The 16645-nt window shown below is 41.2% G+C and overlaps 1 protein-coding gene and 1 long non-coding RNA gene across 3 annotated transcripts in view; one reads left to right on the forward strand and one right to left on the reverse strand.

Annotated features, from left to right (window-relative positions):
* THSD7B (thrombospondin type 1 domain containing 7B) overlaps nt 1-16645 on the forward strand; it is a 646019-nt gene that overhangs the window by 39311 nt on the left and 590063 nt on the right. The window lies entirely within an intron of this gene.
* LOC308475520 lies at nt 9621-15005 on the reverse strand. Its single transcript, XR_013985282.1, has 3 exons — nt 14889-15005; nt 11333-11472; nt 9621-10028 (listed from the first exon to the last, which is right to left on the reverse strand). It is a non-coding gene; the product is annotated as an uncharacterized lncRNA (long non-coding RNA).

Consider the following 16645-nt stretch of genomic DNA (forward strand, 5'->3'; position numbering starts at 1 on the left):
CTGAAAGTGAAATTACTAATTGGTTCTCCCAAATGGGAATTTCCATTGGGGTCCTGTTTTTGTTTTTTTATATAGATAGCACTGGGTTGATTTTATGGAAATCTTAAAAGTCTGTAAATGGCTAGGAAGATAAACATGACATTATTATTTCTGTAATGTATGCATTATCAACTAAATATCTGGCATGTGACTCCTTTAATAGGAGCAGCTATGACACAGGAGGCCAGCTCCTGGAGAGTTGGCTTGGAGTGTGGCTTGGAAAGTTTTTACAACCCCAGCAGTTTCCCAGACCTCATCAAGAATGACTGTTGGCTCAGTTTGCAGTGGGTTTCTGTGTAAGCAGCGGAAGACAACAGAGTTTCTTCTTTCTTTTTTACTATTATAATTTAAATGGTTCTTATTTATCTGCACATCCTTTATTTCAAAATAAAATATTTAGTAGTCACTTTTAAATAATGTCATGAACTGCGAGGAGTTGAAAATCCTAAACTGTGTTTACTCTTAACTATGGCTTGTTGATACAAGTTGGACTCATAACTCATAGTTTGAAGCTGGTTTGGTTCAAACAAACCATTGTTAAGATTATCCAGAGTTTGTCAGATTTAAGGTGACGTGCTGTTGGTGTTGGTGTGGTGGAAACATGCTGGTGGAACCAATCTGATGCTCCCACCAGCGTGTTTGTACTATGCTGACCTCCCCCCACCCCTCAACAAGAGTAGTGTGGCCAACGAGATGCTGCCTCACCGCACTGTCCACTTCTGCACTGCACTGAAGGAGGAGTAGGGAGGCTAGTTGCATTGCTGCCCCAATAAACTATGGTTTATTATGACATCTGAATATATCTGTGGTAGAAGAAGAAGAAGAGGGCATTGTGCTGCAAGTTTGGAGTGAAACCCTTTACCAGGTTTCAAAATGCTGAAGATTACTGAACTAATGAAAACACTTTGCAATTAATTGAGACTAGGGGGTAGTAAAGCTCCCGTTTTCAGTGTTCCAGCCCTTTACAATCCAGAACAGTATAAATCAGAATGTGCCATAGCTTGCAACATAGATTTTGATGAATTCAGGCTGTCAAAGAGAATGTTGTCCTCAGAATTTGTGTGACACTAGTGGAAATTACAGGGCTATAGATGACCTTGAGGCAAATCAGTATAAAGTGGACTTATCAAGCTTAAGGAAACAAGCAAAAATAGTGTGCTGACCGCCGTAATGTGCAAGATGAATGTCTTATCTGCCTGCTTTGAAAAACAAAGAAATTCACAGAATGCAGAGAAGTGATTCATATTAGACTCGCAGCCCAGTTTATGTTTCTACTGGATAATGATGTTTGCTTCAGCTCTGGGTGTTATTGAGGCAGTGCTTGTCCACCATCAGGTGGAAGCAGATTAATTTTTTTTTTCTAAGGTGATCACATTTGGCAATTCCATGGTGGTAGAATTGTGATTCCATACATTCGATTTCCATTTGCCTACATACTCATGTCAGTTGGATTGCTGCTGCTGACCAGGAAGTAGAAGAGGAACAAGGCAGGCAGGGTGCATATTCACTGGCGGAAACAAATTTGGTGGTGCGTTCGCACCACAGTGACCTCACCACTGCCTCCCCCTGTACTTCCTGGTAAGCAACAGCAATGTGAGCAGGTGAGTGGTGGTCTCTTCCTACACCATCCACTACTGCTTTTAGGTACACCCATACAGCATTTTCAGATACATTTTTGTTCAAGTTTGTATTCAAATTCTGTTCTTAGCATCAGTTGTGATCCTTTTTTAAAAATAATAATAAAAATAAAATCATTTTCATCCTGTTTTTATTCCATGATAGACTATCCAGTGGCTGGGGCACTGGATAGAATGCAAGGTGGAATACTCAGGGTTCCAAAGTGGATTCCTGTCCAAACATAGAGCCAACCCAACTCTACTTAATTCCAGCAAAGCTGCTTTGTGAAGTACAGCCATACTGTGTTCTGGCACTATAAACTTACTTCTGAAGCTAGAAGCTACACTTCTACTGCAGTCTGATCAGAAAGTGAATATTTCCAAAACAAGACAATGGAACCAGGGAATATTAGGGCTTAGTCCTGGGTATGTGAATTAATCCTGAAGAGCGCCTGCCAACACATGCTTAAGTTTAGGAAGTAGGCTTTGCATAGATGAAGACTGCAATCTTAGATCTACTTACCTGTGAATAAACCCCATTTAATTCAAGGAGCCTTACTTCTGAGTAGACATGCATAGGTGTATACCATTGGAGCCCTTTTCATGTTGCAAATTCCAGGGCACTGGGAGCCTGAACTGTACTTTCCCTGCATACAAGTTTTCTCAACTGAAAAGTAGTTTGGCCTTTAAGTACCAAGAGGACAAATGGCATTTACACAGAACCAAACGAGGGGAGAATTTCAACGAGAATCCCATAGTGTAAGGAGTACTAACTCATCAGACAGGGTTTTGACTAATTGCTGGCATTCACAAAAGATTTCCCCCTTTCTCCCCTTTAGCTGAATCGGGTTTGTGTGCATCCCAACCCTCCAGATATAACACAGCATTCTCACTAGAAAACGAAGGGCCTAATTGCACAGCACCATATTTCCTCAACATTTAAATAGTTCTCTCACTCTCATTTTTCATTACCTCCAGGCAACTATAGCAATATCGCAAAGGGTGGCACATTATTTATTGCAGGTTCAAAGACTGGTAGGCTGTTGCCACTTAAAAATAATAAGGCTAATTAAGGTTTATTCCAAATTAATATGAATTATACATTTCCTGACCTTTGAATCACCATGCAATATTATTCCATTGTTGTTCTGCATGTTCAAAGGTCAACTTTGTATTTCTCTAGACACTCTAGTCGGGCTTTAACAAATCACTGGGGAGTACCCCTAGACCTCTTGATTAAGAGCCAAATTAGACATGAATGCACCTCCTCTGCCCCATCTAGTATGGCTCTTAGGCTCAGACTACATTTAACAATGGTAGTCCCATATGTTGAAACTCAGATCTGCCCTGGTGATAAGGAAAGTGGAGTTGAGGGGTGGATTTAATGACCAAAAGAGGATATGCAGTGGGGGAGTGCTATTCATCTACCTCCTGGATGACATTTTCCCTTCACCTGGACTCCCATAGTGGAAGTGAACCCAGCCAAATTTAAAAGGTCACACAAGCCACACTTGCCAAGGAACACTCAGGAATGCATTTCAAGGTTCCTGATTGTACTTTACAGCTGCATTTTTACCTGCCCCATACCTGACATAGTACATGACATCAGGAGAGGGGCAGGCAGGTAGGCAGGGCATGGAGGAAATGGCCTTCTGGGCTAAAATGGGACCTGGGCTGGCTCACATTGGGCCCATGGTCCAGAGATTTCCTGCAATATACAATGTTTCCCCAGTTCTTAACACGTTTCATTGAATGTGTTTGCAGTGGATCTGTTATAGTGCATATGTTAAGGTGTTAAAACAGTGGATCAGCTAAAAAGGGAGAGAAGGTTTTAAGTGTTATTGTTTTTGACAGTTTGTGTTGGTGTGTCTTGAAAAGATGTGGAGTTCAGCATCTGGTGACAACATGCACACGATTGTTTCACCAGCACTACAACTCATTTCAGGCTTTCTGAAACCCGGGGCTGCAGCCACAGATTGAGGTGAAAACAAACTCTGCTTCTCTGCTCTCCCCCCCCCCCGAAAAAAATCCAGATGTCTAAATTATCAGTATAAGGAAACATAGCAAATAGCTAAGCTCACAATGAAACTGTCAAGAGCAAGCTGAACTACTTGTTCAAACGATGCAATCTGTATCCTGTATTACGTTTAGTCATTTTAAATGTCACACAATTCCTCATTGTAGGATGGCCTCGGCTGAGCCAATCTATGACCAATTTTGCAATTTTTGTGATGTCTATCAAATATGATTAGCTTGTCAGAAAGAGCTATTGCTGTGTTGGTGGCAGACAAAATAAGATAATCTATTTTTATCAAATTTCTGTTGAAAAAAGGGAATGAAAGGGGTTCTTTCCCCCTCCCAAAGAAAGAACCCTGAGGTTTAAAAGTGTTTGATCTAAATGTGGCTCTGCCCCAGTTTAGTGTGCTGGACCCATTTTGTTATCATAACAAATATCATCTCCCGTATTACTCTGGTTGTGAGCATTTAGAGTGAGCAGACACTAGATTAAACTCACTGTAGAAATATATTAAGTAGTCCATTCACATAACAGAGCTTTTCTAATATGTGGCCTAGAATTCAAGTCTTGGTCAGTTTGTGAAAGTGTCACAAAAACTTAGAAGTGTAGAGTTGGAAGGGGCACTAATGGTCATCTAGTCCAACCTCTTTGCAATGCAGGGATCTCAGCTAAAGCATCCATGACAGATAGCCATCCAACCTCTGCTTAAAAACCCCCAAGGAAGGAGAATCCACCACCTCTGGTGAGAGTCTGTTCCAACTCTTAGTGTCAGAAAGTTCTTCCTGCTGTTTGCAGATGAAGTAGATAAAGGTAAAGGGACCCCTGACTGTTTAGGTCCAGTCACGGACGACTCTGGGGTTGCGGCGCTCATCTCGCTTTATTGGCTAAGGGAGCCGGTGTACAGCTTCCGGGTCATGTGGCCAGCATGACAAAGCCGCTTCTGGTGAACCAGAGCAGTGCACAGAAACGCCGTTTACCTTCCCGCCAGAGCAGGACCTATTTATCTACTTGCACGTTGACGTGCTTTTGAACTGCTAGGTAGGCAGGAGCAGGGATTGAGCAACGGGAGCTCACCCCGTCGCGGGGATTCGAACCGCTGACAATCTGATTGGGAAGCCCTAGGCTCTATAGTTTAGACGATACTTTATAGCTATTATTTCATGCCACTCCCAATCTCTAATCAGTGCAAGAATTCAGGGGTTCCAGGTGTGCTTACCCAGTGTTTGTGTTTTCTTTTGTAAATGAGGCACAGTGGAGACTGTGGTGCTTTTATGGTATATGTTTTATTTACACATTTCTACATCCTATGATGGAAGTGTTCACAGCATCAAAACCCTCAACACCCCAGCTTCTTCCATAGCTGCAGATCTAGATCCAAACAGTCCTCAGCCATTTATCTTCCTCCTGCTTTCTGCTTGTCACATAACTCTCTAAGCTTCTGGTCCACATTGTTTCCCTCTTTCTTCTCTAATCTATTGGCTTTCTCTCTCGAGTGAACAGGGCCCCACTTCTTTGCCACCTCTAACAGAGGTACTTTGTACTCCTATTGGCCCATCCCCCAGGTGACTACCTAAACTTAGGAAGCTTAGTCTAGCTTAATTAGCCCTTAACACATGCTGGATTTAGGAACGTCTAATACACAGGTTTAAATACACACTAGTCTAACACAATTTTATCACACTAAGCCTTGATTAAATTATAACACCTACTGAACCTGGCAATTTAGGGTGTCTAGCACTCACGAACTCATAACACTATATTATGCCTCCCCCACGTCGTGGTTTTCAGTTCAGAAATAAAGGAACTAGAGACGATCTCTTGACATTTCATGGGGAACTACAAATGAGAAATGAGACAGATAACTTGTCAAAGTGGGCATGCCTCAGACTTGAGATGGTACAGTGTGATTTCTGAAAGTTTTAAATATAATTTCAGAACTGACCACAGGAAACTTGTGGTGAGATGGAAATTGTACTTAAGGCAATTTCTGGACCAAACTTCCTTAAAGTTAAAAACAAATGAAGCAGACAGCCAGTCAGTCAGTCAGTCAGAGAGTTGGAAAAAGCGAATGACCTTGGACCACAAGACACTGATTCATTCTGGGGCATGACACAAGTCACTTGCACCTCTTTGGCCTGAGTCATCTTGTTGACCAGAACAAGTAAGTAAAAAGGAGAGACTCTTTGTCCCGTCCCGTCCCCAACTGGGAAAGTGGTTTGATCTGAGTTGATATGCTGCTAATTACCATTAAACATCAAGGGCAGCCTTAACCATCAAGGGATATTGAGAACGTGCACCTACCAAATGGGTCCATGATTAAATGATATGGAGACACTCAGTGCTTTTGCGTTTATGAAAGCAGAGGCTATGCCTTTTCACTGAAAAGGTTTGAAGAACTCAAACAACTAGGGGTAAGTTGGCTAGAATACTACCAGCTTAGGTTGACCTTTGAAAAAGATAAGACTTTAAAAGGGTTTGATAATAAAGCATCAACCTTAGAGAAGGAGGTTTTACAGAACAACCGAAAGACTCCAAAATGTATAAGCTGTTACAGAATGCTCAAATAGAAAAAGAGGAAAAGGGAAAGGCCGTAATAAGATGGGAGCAGGAGTTAGGTTATGTAATTGAATATAAAGAGTGGAAAAAACTGTGGACAAAAATTATAAATTTTACAGCATGTTATTTAAATAAGAGAAAACTACCTGAAAATGTACCATAGGTGTACTTAACAGTGGAGAGATTGGCTAAAATGAACAAGTCGCTTAGTAATAAGTGTTGGAGATGCACAAAGCTGATTGGAACCTTCTGCCATATGTGGTGGACATGTCCAGAGATCAGAAAGTTCTGGGACATGATCCATGATGAAATAAAAAAGTTACTAAGAACTTCACATAGCAAAAGACCAGAAACATATCTTTTGGGAATATTGAATAGTGATATTCCAAGAGAAAATTTGAAATTCTTTATGTACGTGACATCAGCGGTGAGAATCCTGGTGGCTAAATACTGGAAGGGTAACCAGGTAACCGACCAAAGAGGAATGGTTATGTAAATTATGTGAATATTTGGAACTGGCCAAATTGACAGATATAATATGACTAAAGCCAATGAATACAGTCAAGAAGGAATGGAAGTGCCTTGAATGATTATTTAGAAAGACAAGGTTCTAATGTAAAAATTTGGCTGTGTCTAGAATGACCTCGTGAATGGAAATGGGGAAATATACATACAGTTCAACCTCGGGTTGCGGACATAATCCTTGACGGAGGCACATCCGCAACCCGCAGTGTTCGTAACCTGCAGCGCTGCATCAGCCGTGATTTGGCACTTCTGCGCATGTGCAAAGCGTGATTTAGTGCTTCTGCACATGCATGAGTGGCGAAACCCGGAAGTAACCCTTTCTGGTACTTCCGGATTTCCCACTGTCTGCAACCTGAAAACACATAACCCAAAGTGTTTGTAATCCGAGGTATCACTGTATATACATATATATAGTAAGATGAAGATAATACTGAAATACAGATAAAATATGAAAAGTGAAAGAAGTGTTGTGAGAGTGATGGAAGTCTATTATTACTATTATTTTGTAATAATAGTATAACACTATTTTCTAAAATAGTGTTTATTGTATTGAAATATTATACTTTTCTTTATTCTTTTACTGACTACTTTTCTTTGCATTTTTCTTCTTTTTCTTCTCTATTGTTTCTTTCTTTATATTATTCTTTATGTATAGTTTGGTACTGATGTATTTACTTTGCAATAAAAATATAAAGAAAGAAAGAAAGAAAGAAAGAAAGAAAGAAAGAAAGAAAGAAAGTAGAGGCTATGGACTGGATTAATACTTGTGAGTCCCTTGCTAATGACAATTGGTTCCTGAACAGGAGACTATAGGGGAACCCCACATTTATAAAACGTGCCAAGACCTGGAACCAATGAGGTGGTGCAGGGAGAGTAGGATCCTCCTAGTAGACTCCCCACATTGCTGCCTATCCTGAAGAAATCTCTGTTCCTGAAGAGCCTTAGGACGTGAACATGCCAATGGCAGCATCAGATGACTCCACAAAGGTTGACTGAACTCTAAGCTGGACCTTGGACCCCACCTTATTACTGCCGTGTGACCCAAGAGCAGAAGAGGCAGGCAGGAACTTGAGGTCTGTAGGCAAAGTCTTCAGCCAGCTGCCTGAAACTACTGTCTTTTGCAACTATTTGGGAGGAGGGGGGGAACCCATGTACAGGGCCAGTCTGCCCATGAGGCAGACTAAGGCAGCTGCCTTGGGTGGCAGAATCCCATGGGGTGGCATTCCCCACAGGTGCCCCATTCCTGCTGCCACCACTGGAGAAACAATGAGAACTAGCAGCGGTGGCTTCCAGTAAGCTCAAGAGTTCTGCTAATTGTAATGGTTTCATTGGATTGTTGTTATCCAGCATGGGACTTTTATGGCGAAGGGCAGATATGAAATCCTATATTACACGCAGCCTTGTACCTGGAGTTACTTTGGAATTCCAAGTAGCCAATAAAAACTTAGATTTATAAATGAATAATGTAATTTGTTAGTTTCCTTCCAAATTTTGTTAAAATCGGTGCAGTTTTGCATCATCTTCATTCAAAATAGGCATCCAAACAAAGAGAAAAACTGCTTCTAGATCTCAGGAACAATTATGCAAAATTTGATTATGATCCTGTTCCATATGAAACCAAATCCAGCAGCCTCATGACCACTCACAGGAGAAATTCAAAAAGAAAAGTTAGATCAGAGTCAAAACACAGGGAAGTCTCTCTCTCTCTCTCTCTCTCCCTCTCTCTCTCTCCCTCCCTCCCCCTCTCTCCCTCCTCTACAGGACACCAAGGTTTACAGTACAGTATTTCAATTTGTTTTGCATACATGTGTGTGTTTATTTTTTTCTAACTGGTTGCCTAGACAAAGAGGTCCCCTTACCCATCATAGAGCTGGATGAACCAAGGGTTTGGGTGTTTTTTTGTGTGCTAGTTGCTGCTGCTGCAATACCTTCTGGGCTTATATTATTGGATCACTTTATAATTCTCTGGAAGATTTACAGTGGAATGAACCTGTTACTACCGTAATAAATAAGAGTAGTTTAAAATGGTTGGTTGGGGTCTGTGTGAGAAATGGTACCACCATGGATCTCATCACAGGTGTGATATTACATAAATCAGTTATAGGTTTTCCCCTTGCATTCTATAGATCACCCTTGCCAGCCCAGCTGTGAGAAGCACATGGCTCATCACAGCTCCACTTTTCACTTGGTCTCTTAACAAAAAGTGCAAAGTGGAAGCTGCGAGGGAAGCTTTAAAGCTAGCATCCTTGATAAATGGCACAGAAGAGTATTTGTGGCTTAAGGCCTTGAACATTCATTTCCCCCTAATATTACTCCCAAAGTTGCACTACTGATGGTTAGGCCTGGGGCTATCTGAAAGTGGAGATTTCAAAACACCTCATTGAACTAATTCTCCAGACTGATATATTTTAATTTGGTTTCGATCAAGGTTGTGTACATGTCGCCAGCTTAAAATGCAGCAAGGTCATTCTCCCCCAACCCAATTCATATTGGAGCTGGTTTGTGGTGAAATGCAGCAAAATGCAGCAAAATGCAATGTTTCACAAGAAATGACTAGATAAATATGGATTGTGACTAACATTGTGTCTCCACTGCTCTCCAAATCAACATTGGGGTGCACCGGATGCAGAAAGGGCGAGAATGTGTGCATAGTTCAACAAATGCAACTGTATACCATGAATGAATCTCAACAGGGAACAGAGGAAAAATTAAAAATTAGCAGTCAGAGTCCAGGCTAGATCTACTTTCCTGAATACTAATAATTAATATGTCTTAATTCATAGACTAGAAGCACTGAAAGAGGGGAAGAGGCTCGTTTCTTACAAACCAACGAATATAATAGTATTTGTACATTTTGCCTCCTATATTGGGTTTTACAAGTGCTAAAGGTTTGTGGTTTTTTTTGTTTTTAAATTAAGTTGGGAATCCAGAGAATATAGTTCATTGGGGTGAGAGGAACTGGCTCCTTCTCTCCCCCACCCCCAGTAGATGCCAATGTATTTCTCTCACAGAACAACAGCTTGACTCAGCCATTGTTGAGGCACATTTGCCTTCCCATTCAGCTGCTGGAAGGCCACATGTTGTTTGTCGTCATTTTCCACGAGTCAAACGACCCATGACTACCTTATTAAAAAACTGATTTGTTTTGAAGTCTTTCTTTTTGCAAGGCTTTTCAAGACTCTGGAAGGCTAGCTCAAAGGTGCTCCTTAAATGCAGGAGGGTTACAACAACTGTGACCCAAATAACCTTTTGTTGGTTTGTTTACTGCTGTGTTCCTGGAAGAAAGGGCCAGACAGATAAGCAACAATTAAGTAGGCAGCAGTTCAAGAAACCAGTCAGCAATAAACACAGTTTGAATAGGAATGGTTAAGACACAAGAAGACCAATTCAGCACTGCAAAAGAAACACTGCATGCTGGGAGCTCTCGATAAATAAATAACTCATTGGCTTTCCTGATAGTTCCTAAAGTGTTTTTTCTTCTTCTGTTGGAGAAATCCACTGTTCACATTGTGGGCTCACGTTTAACTCTGTGCATGTTTATTTTGTAAAATATAAAGTGACCTTTGTATTGAAAAAGGGATCTTAGCTACCTTTGGATAACACACTAAAAAAGGAATCACAAACCTTTTTGGGTAGTGAGCACATTTGGAATTCTGAGGAAGTATCATCAATGCAGGCCACAAAATGGCAGCTGCAGGGGTGTGGCATAATACAAAATGGCTGCCACATATAACAGAGCAGAAAAAGAGAAAGAAATACAAAATGGTGTAGACATGCTCATCCCTAATCTCGTGCACTGTGGTTTTCTGAGCAGTTATTTGCTAAGACCTTTTATGGCTGCCATATTATGTACTGGCAGGCACACTGGGACCCATGGGCCTCAGGTTCGTGACCCTTGCACTAAGTCCTAGCTTAGCATAGTGAGAATTAGAACGAGCAACTGTGAGTCTCATGGATTATCTCTCCTGTTTCCTCTCTTCTCCAGCCAAGCTGAGGAGGAGATCAGAAGCTTTTGCTTCTGATCTGACTAGCTGTAGTTTAGCATTACATTCAAACCCTAAACTGTGGCTAATCTGAACTACAGTCTGTGAAAATAAATCAGTTTCTTAAACTGTGGTTCAAAGTTGTGATTTCAAGCAAAGCATAGTTAAGTTTAACCACAGTTTGAAGGGTCTGGACAATGTAATGACCTGTGGTTAGTCCTCACAACTGTGCCAGAGAAGGTGAGGCTTGTGGTTTAGTGTTTCGTCTAAATGCATCCATTGGGTAAAGGTCCACTCATTGATCCTTCACTCTGACTGCTATCACCGTTTACTTGAAATAGTTTGTTTATGATAGTGTTACCACAACCAAATTGTTTCAAACCTCAGAAAACCAGTATATTACAGAATTTCCATTATGTGTTAAGTACCGCATTAGTTCTGGTAAACATTGTTTTGTGGAATGCTGTGTGGTGCATTTCAGGGTGAGTGAGTTACTTTCCATTTTTCTTTTATTACACTTTGCTTACATTTTTATTACTTTGCGCTAGATGAGCCAGTTTCTTTTACTGAAATCCATCTGAGAGAGATCTTATTACCTGCAAAAATAGCTTTTGATCTTTACACTTCAAAGGTAATCCTTTTCTTCTCTGCAAATGGGATAGCCTGTGATATAAATACCACCCTTTAGACACGTTTTCCAGGGATGCCTCTCAAAGAAATCCACGGATTAGTTCATCTGTTGGTTAGAAGATGCAACCCTTTTCAGAATGTAAAAATCTGGTATTTAAAACATAAGTTTTGCATTGCAGATCAGTTTCTGATGGTTTCTTTCATCATTGTAATGTGTGTGTGATATATTGCTAAAAGCTGCACAGGAATAAAACTTATCTTTCTGGTTATAATTCCTTCCTCTTCATGGATACAAAGTCGCATGTACCTGAATCAGTTGCAAACTTTGTACTCTTAAGGTATTACCATAAGATTCATAAGCAACTTTTGCAGAATTGGCAATGGTACTGGTTGTTTGCATTTTTTTTTAACAATGAAAAGATGTATTCTTAATGGGCTTTTTTTGTATTTCTCCCCATCATCCTATTGTATGGAATAATTTTACCATTCATACTGCTTGTAGTCTCAAATCTATGAGTAGTTGCCCTTTAGCTATCTTTATGTAGCCACAACGACACTTTTCACATACAAGAGACAGGTATCATTGATTGGAGGAGGCTCATGTCACCCATGGACCACTTCATGCCTGACCATGCTGACTGCTGATGCATGTTGAGCCTAGCTGCTGTCCCAATCCCTCCCAACAGATGCAGAAAATAAAGGAAAAAGACATGTTGGTCCCATTCTGTCTTCAAACCTAATGCAGTGACAAAATCCATTTCCACTGCTGTCCACACTTCAAGAAGGATCAAGATCAGAGAACTAACAAATTAGTTAGACTGTCATTGATGAAATTGCCAATCCTGCCTAAAGAAGTCATGATCAGGAAATAGAAGAAATGACAGCAGCTCTCTTCACCCAGGCAGATCTTAAATCTGTACTTATGTTTCCTCGTGATTTCTCTTTCTCTTGGTTTATTAACTATGCAAGCTGCTATTGTAATGCTGGAAAGGATATTTGATGAAGAGAGAGTGCAGCCAAGCCCTATCCCTTCTGGCACATCATATATTATGTGCCGGACAGGATGAAAGGTGTAGAATCAGAGAATTGTAGAGTTGGAAGGGAACACAAGGCTTATCTAGTCCAACCCTCTGCAATGCAGGAATCTTTCACCCAGTATGAGGTTGGAACTCACTATCCTGAGATTAAGAGTCTCATGCGCTACCAACAGAGCTATACATCACATTTGTGAGGAGCTGCTTCAGCCCAGAAGATATCTACACTTTTTATTTGCTATGAAAATCTATTTCAGAGATTTATTGCATGTTTAATCAAATATGTTTAGATTTTAATGTTTGTGAAATTAGTTTATATACTTGCATTTGGCTTAGAAGCTTATTTTTGGCATGAAGCAGTATATAAATACAAATAATAATAATTGAAAGCAAGGTGGGGAATTAGCAATGCAAACTCTAGCCCAGATCAACCTCCTCTCAGGGGAATGGAGCAACTTAGGATCCAGTGGCCAGTTCTGCCCATCACCTATAATGAACTGTTTAGGGACCCTACACTTGCAACATAACAATTCAATGCATAGCAAAGGCTGATCTAGGGGAGGACGACCAGGCACAGAGTTTCTGGGGTGCTGCCGTGAAAATGAAACCCAACAGAAGGCAAGTAGCAGTGTGGTGGATTTTGGTGTTGCGTCCATGTACCCAGCTATAGCCCCCCCCCCCAAACCTCAGAATAAATGCTCAGTTTAGCAGTTTCTGTTTTGTTGCTTGCTAAGCAGAGATCCTGCTGGTTTTGAGGAGCTTACTTTTAATTTTAAAGGTATATCACTTTTCTGGTGAGGTTTTTTGAGAAGATGGCCATGGCAGATGGGGGCAGAATCTCTAGACCATTTGGCTCCTTATAATATTTCAGTCTAAAAGCTGATTTAAACTCATCATGTGTGACTTCAGAGAGCAGTGTTAAAAGAGTAATAGGCACACTTTTGCTGTTTTAATTGAAAAGGCTAAGGGATACATTACTAGTTTGTAATATATAGCATGTGAGCTGCTGTCTAGGATGGAGATATGATCGTGAAAAACATTCTCTCTTCTGTCTTCAGCGGTCCAAGCTGTACAACAGAAGTGGGACTCCCCGCCCTATGTACTGAGATGTAGACAGAGTGCATTTCAGAATTCTGTCTCAGTTAAATATTAGACATTTTTAGGGGTTCATTTTCACTTTACTTGCTTCACAGAATGATTTAAAGAGGGGATGGATTAATCAGGCCATTTTCAGAATGAAGCATCCCTTATCATTCCTCATCTGTACAGCTCTGATGTTCTTTACAAACTTGACACCAATCTTGCTATATCCATGCACCAGACTAGTGGTTTGAGGCAGACAATGGAGGTACATATGTATTATAAAATGGTGGGGAAAGCTGCACCCGATTCAGACTCTGCAATGGATGCTTTTCATCCAGAAGCGCATCAAGAAATGCCTGCATATCTGCTTCTAATCTGTGCCAGAATAACCAGTGGTAATGTTTATTAGTGGTCCAGTGCAAAAGGCAAAGCATAAATGGACAACATCTTATTTCACATAATAGACTTTCTGCATCTAATATTGAACAGAATGTTGCACCCACTGCAAACCCTTCCTTCAGGGGCAAGGGCAATGGCTTGCCCCCGCAACTGAACATTTTGGGGGAGCCCTCAGTCTCCTGCCCCCCTATGATGCCCCTGTCCATGGATGTTATTAAGGAGCAGCCCAAGGACCTTGAGCCCAGATCTCTTCCCCCTTCCTTGCTTTAAAAATACTTTCAAAAACTTTGTTTACACATATGCTGGGCATGCTGCAAAATGCAGTGTGTCAGTGGGAGCCCACCCACCACCTCAGTTTCCTCACAGACATAAATTGGCACGTGCAAATTTGAGACATAAGCCTATGCATTAAGTGTCTTAAGAACCTAGCAACACCTCTGCTTCTTGGGATGGCCATTGACCTATTCAGCCAGGGATAGACAACACAGTGCTTCCCGTGCCAGATGTTGCTGGGTTATCTGCAAATCCCATCATCCCTGTGCATTCGCCATACTGACTGGGTCTGATGGCCACAAGATACGGAGGATGCTGCATTGGCTGGGCATGTGAGAGTCTCTTAAGTGGAAAAGGTTCTTTTAGGAGCAACGTGGGTGCTGTTGAAATGACAAAGTGATTGCCTTGATCTTCTTCCAAGATCTCATCTGGTGGGTGTCTTATCAGAGTGATCTCTGAGAACATAAGGCCGACTAGAAGAACAAAGGGAATTGTCAGTGTTTTACTTGGGAGTTGCAAACAGAAGAGATAAATTTATGTGGCGATTTAAAAGGAGGAGGGTTGTGAATCCATCTGGAAGAAAGGAAAGCCAAGAGCCATCTAAAGAGGCTGGCTGACAACCTGCTGTTTTTATTGTTAACATGGCGTGTGGTTCAAAGCTGTCCTTCCCAAACCACACACTTCTGTGTAAAAGCGGATTACAATTATTTATAGATGTCAGCTGGCTGCTCACCTCTCTCCCAATGCAAGCACCACTGCTTCTCAAATTCCTGCACATTGACTTTTCCAAAGCGTAAGAACCTAACACCATTTTTGGTTTGGAGTGCTGTTGCCAGGTTCATTCGAGTGCACAAAGGCTGGGAAATAAGCAAGCTGACACAACATAGAATGGGGAGTGTTCCTAGGTCATAGAGCACATGATTTGTGTGCAGAAGTTCCAATCCAGTGCCACCAGGTGAAGCTTCCCTAGCTGAGACCTTTGAGAATTACTGCTCCTCACTGTATGCAGCACAGCACTAAATGGACCAGCAATTTGACTCAGTCTAACTGTATATTCGTGAACCTTCCATGGTTTTATTCTTGTCACAAAATTGAATTCTGCAGCTGCAGAATTTGAGATAATTTAGCTTTTTAATGCTCTCCATTCAAATTCTTCTTCCTGCCCTCCCCTTTATGTTTGTATTCACCTCAGTTTTGCTTCTTCAGCTCTCCTTATCTTTGTCTATAACCCCCCATAGCTATCTCTTCCATTATTGTGGTGAATTATCTGTGAATCAGGACAGTTGTCTAGCATGTATTAGGTTCTGCTTACTGCTCTGTTTTTCACAAGTCACCTCACAGGAGTCAGGCGGCCATGGTTTTCAGTCTCAGGACCTGGAGAGACTTCCAGCCTCTGACAATCATTTTCTCTGTGATGAGCTTTGTTTTGCACCTGACATATAGAAAGGCAGAATAATAGAACTGTAAATCTTTTAGCTGTAAAAACAGAGGGTTCACTTTGTCTCCATGAAGCCGGACAAACCCAGGGGAATCCTATACGGCTGTAATAATGAAAGAAGTTTATCTTCAACTCTAATTTTATACAAAATAAATGACATCGATTAAAGAAATTTATGAATGCCTAGAATTTGGAATGTTCCTTATTGTTCATGAAATATATTTCATTGGGCTTAATATTCTATTTTTAAAAAGAGCAAACTTTGTACTATACCTCACCACGATCACCCACAGACTTCATTTTCATAACTGGGTAGCTATGCTGACATTGAGCTGCTTATGGTGGCCTTGTGGTGTTTAACTAAGGCCATTAAAATGGCTGGATTTGTGCCTTCCCTGTGCTTAGGCAAAATGTGTTTAAGAGGCACAGGCTCAAAGTAAATTGAGGTGAGTTTTTTTGAAGAGAGAAACAAGCTGTTCCTCAAAAACCATTAAGGGTTCTGTCACCCGGAACATCGCCATCCTGTTGACCTTATTTACAGGTTTATTTATTTATTTCGCTGAAAAACGGAATGCCATAACTTTGATATATAGACCTGGAGAGCATTTGCTTTCTGTAAAAGGAGGTGCTGTGCAAAATGGCCAAGAGAATCTGTGCGTGCCCCAGCAACATAAACAAGTCTAAGCACAGTGAAAGGTATCATACACGGTGGGTGCTTTTTCTTTTCTCGTGTAGCCGTACACTTTGGAGGGGAAGCAATTTGGCCTCTTGCCATGGTTACCAGTGCAATAATGCATTGAGAGAGGGGTGGGGGAGGGAGACGGGTAATAAAAGTGACAGCTGTGGAGTGTTATTGACAGTCCTTCTTTTAAATGGCAAACTGGGTCTGCATTTGTCCTGATTGTCACAGAGCGGCTTCTTATTACAAGGGAAGGACCAAGGACTATAATACAGAAACTCGTTACTTCACCATACAGACTTTTATTTTGAGGAGTAGGTGCTGGGGTTGCACATTGCAGGTACTGAGTGCGTTGTGTGCTTACATGGCGAAA

This window comes from Podarcis pityusensis (assembly GCF_964106645.2).
Source record: "Podarcis pityusensis genome assembly, chromosome: 1".
Taxonomy (NCBI): Eukaryota; Metazoa; Chordata; class Lepidosauria; order Squamata; family Lacertidae; genus Podarcis; species Podarcis pityusensis.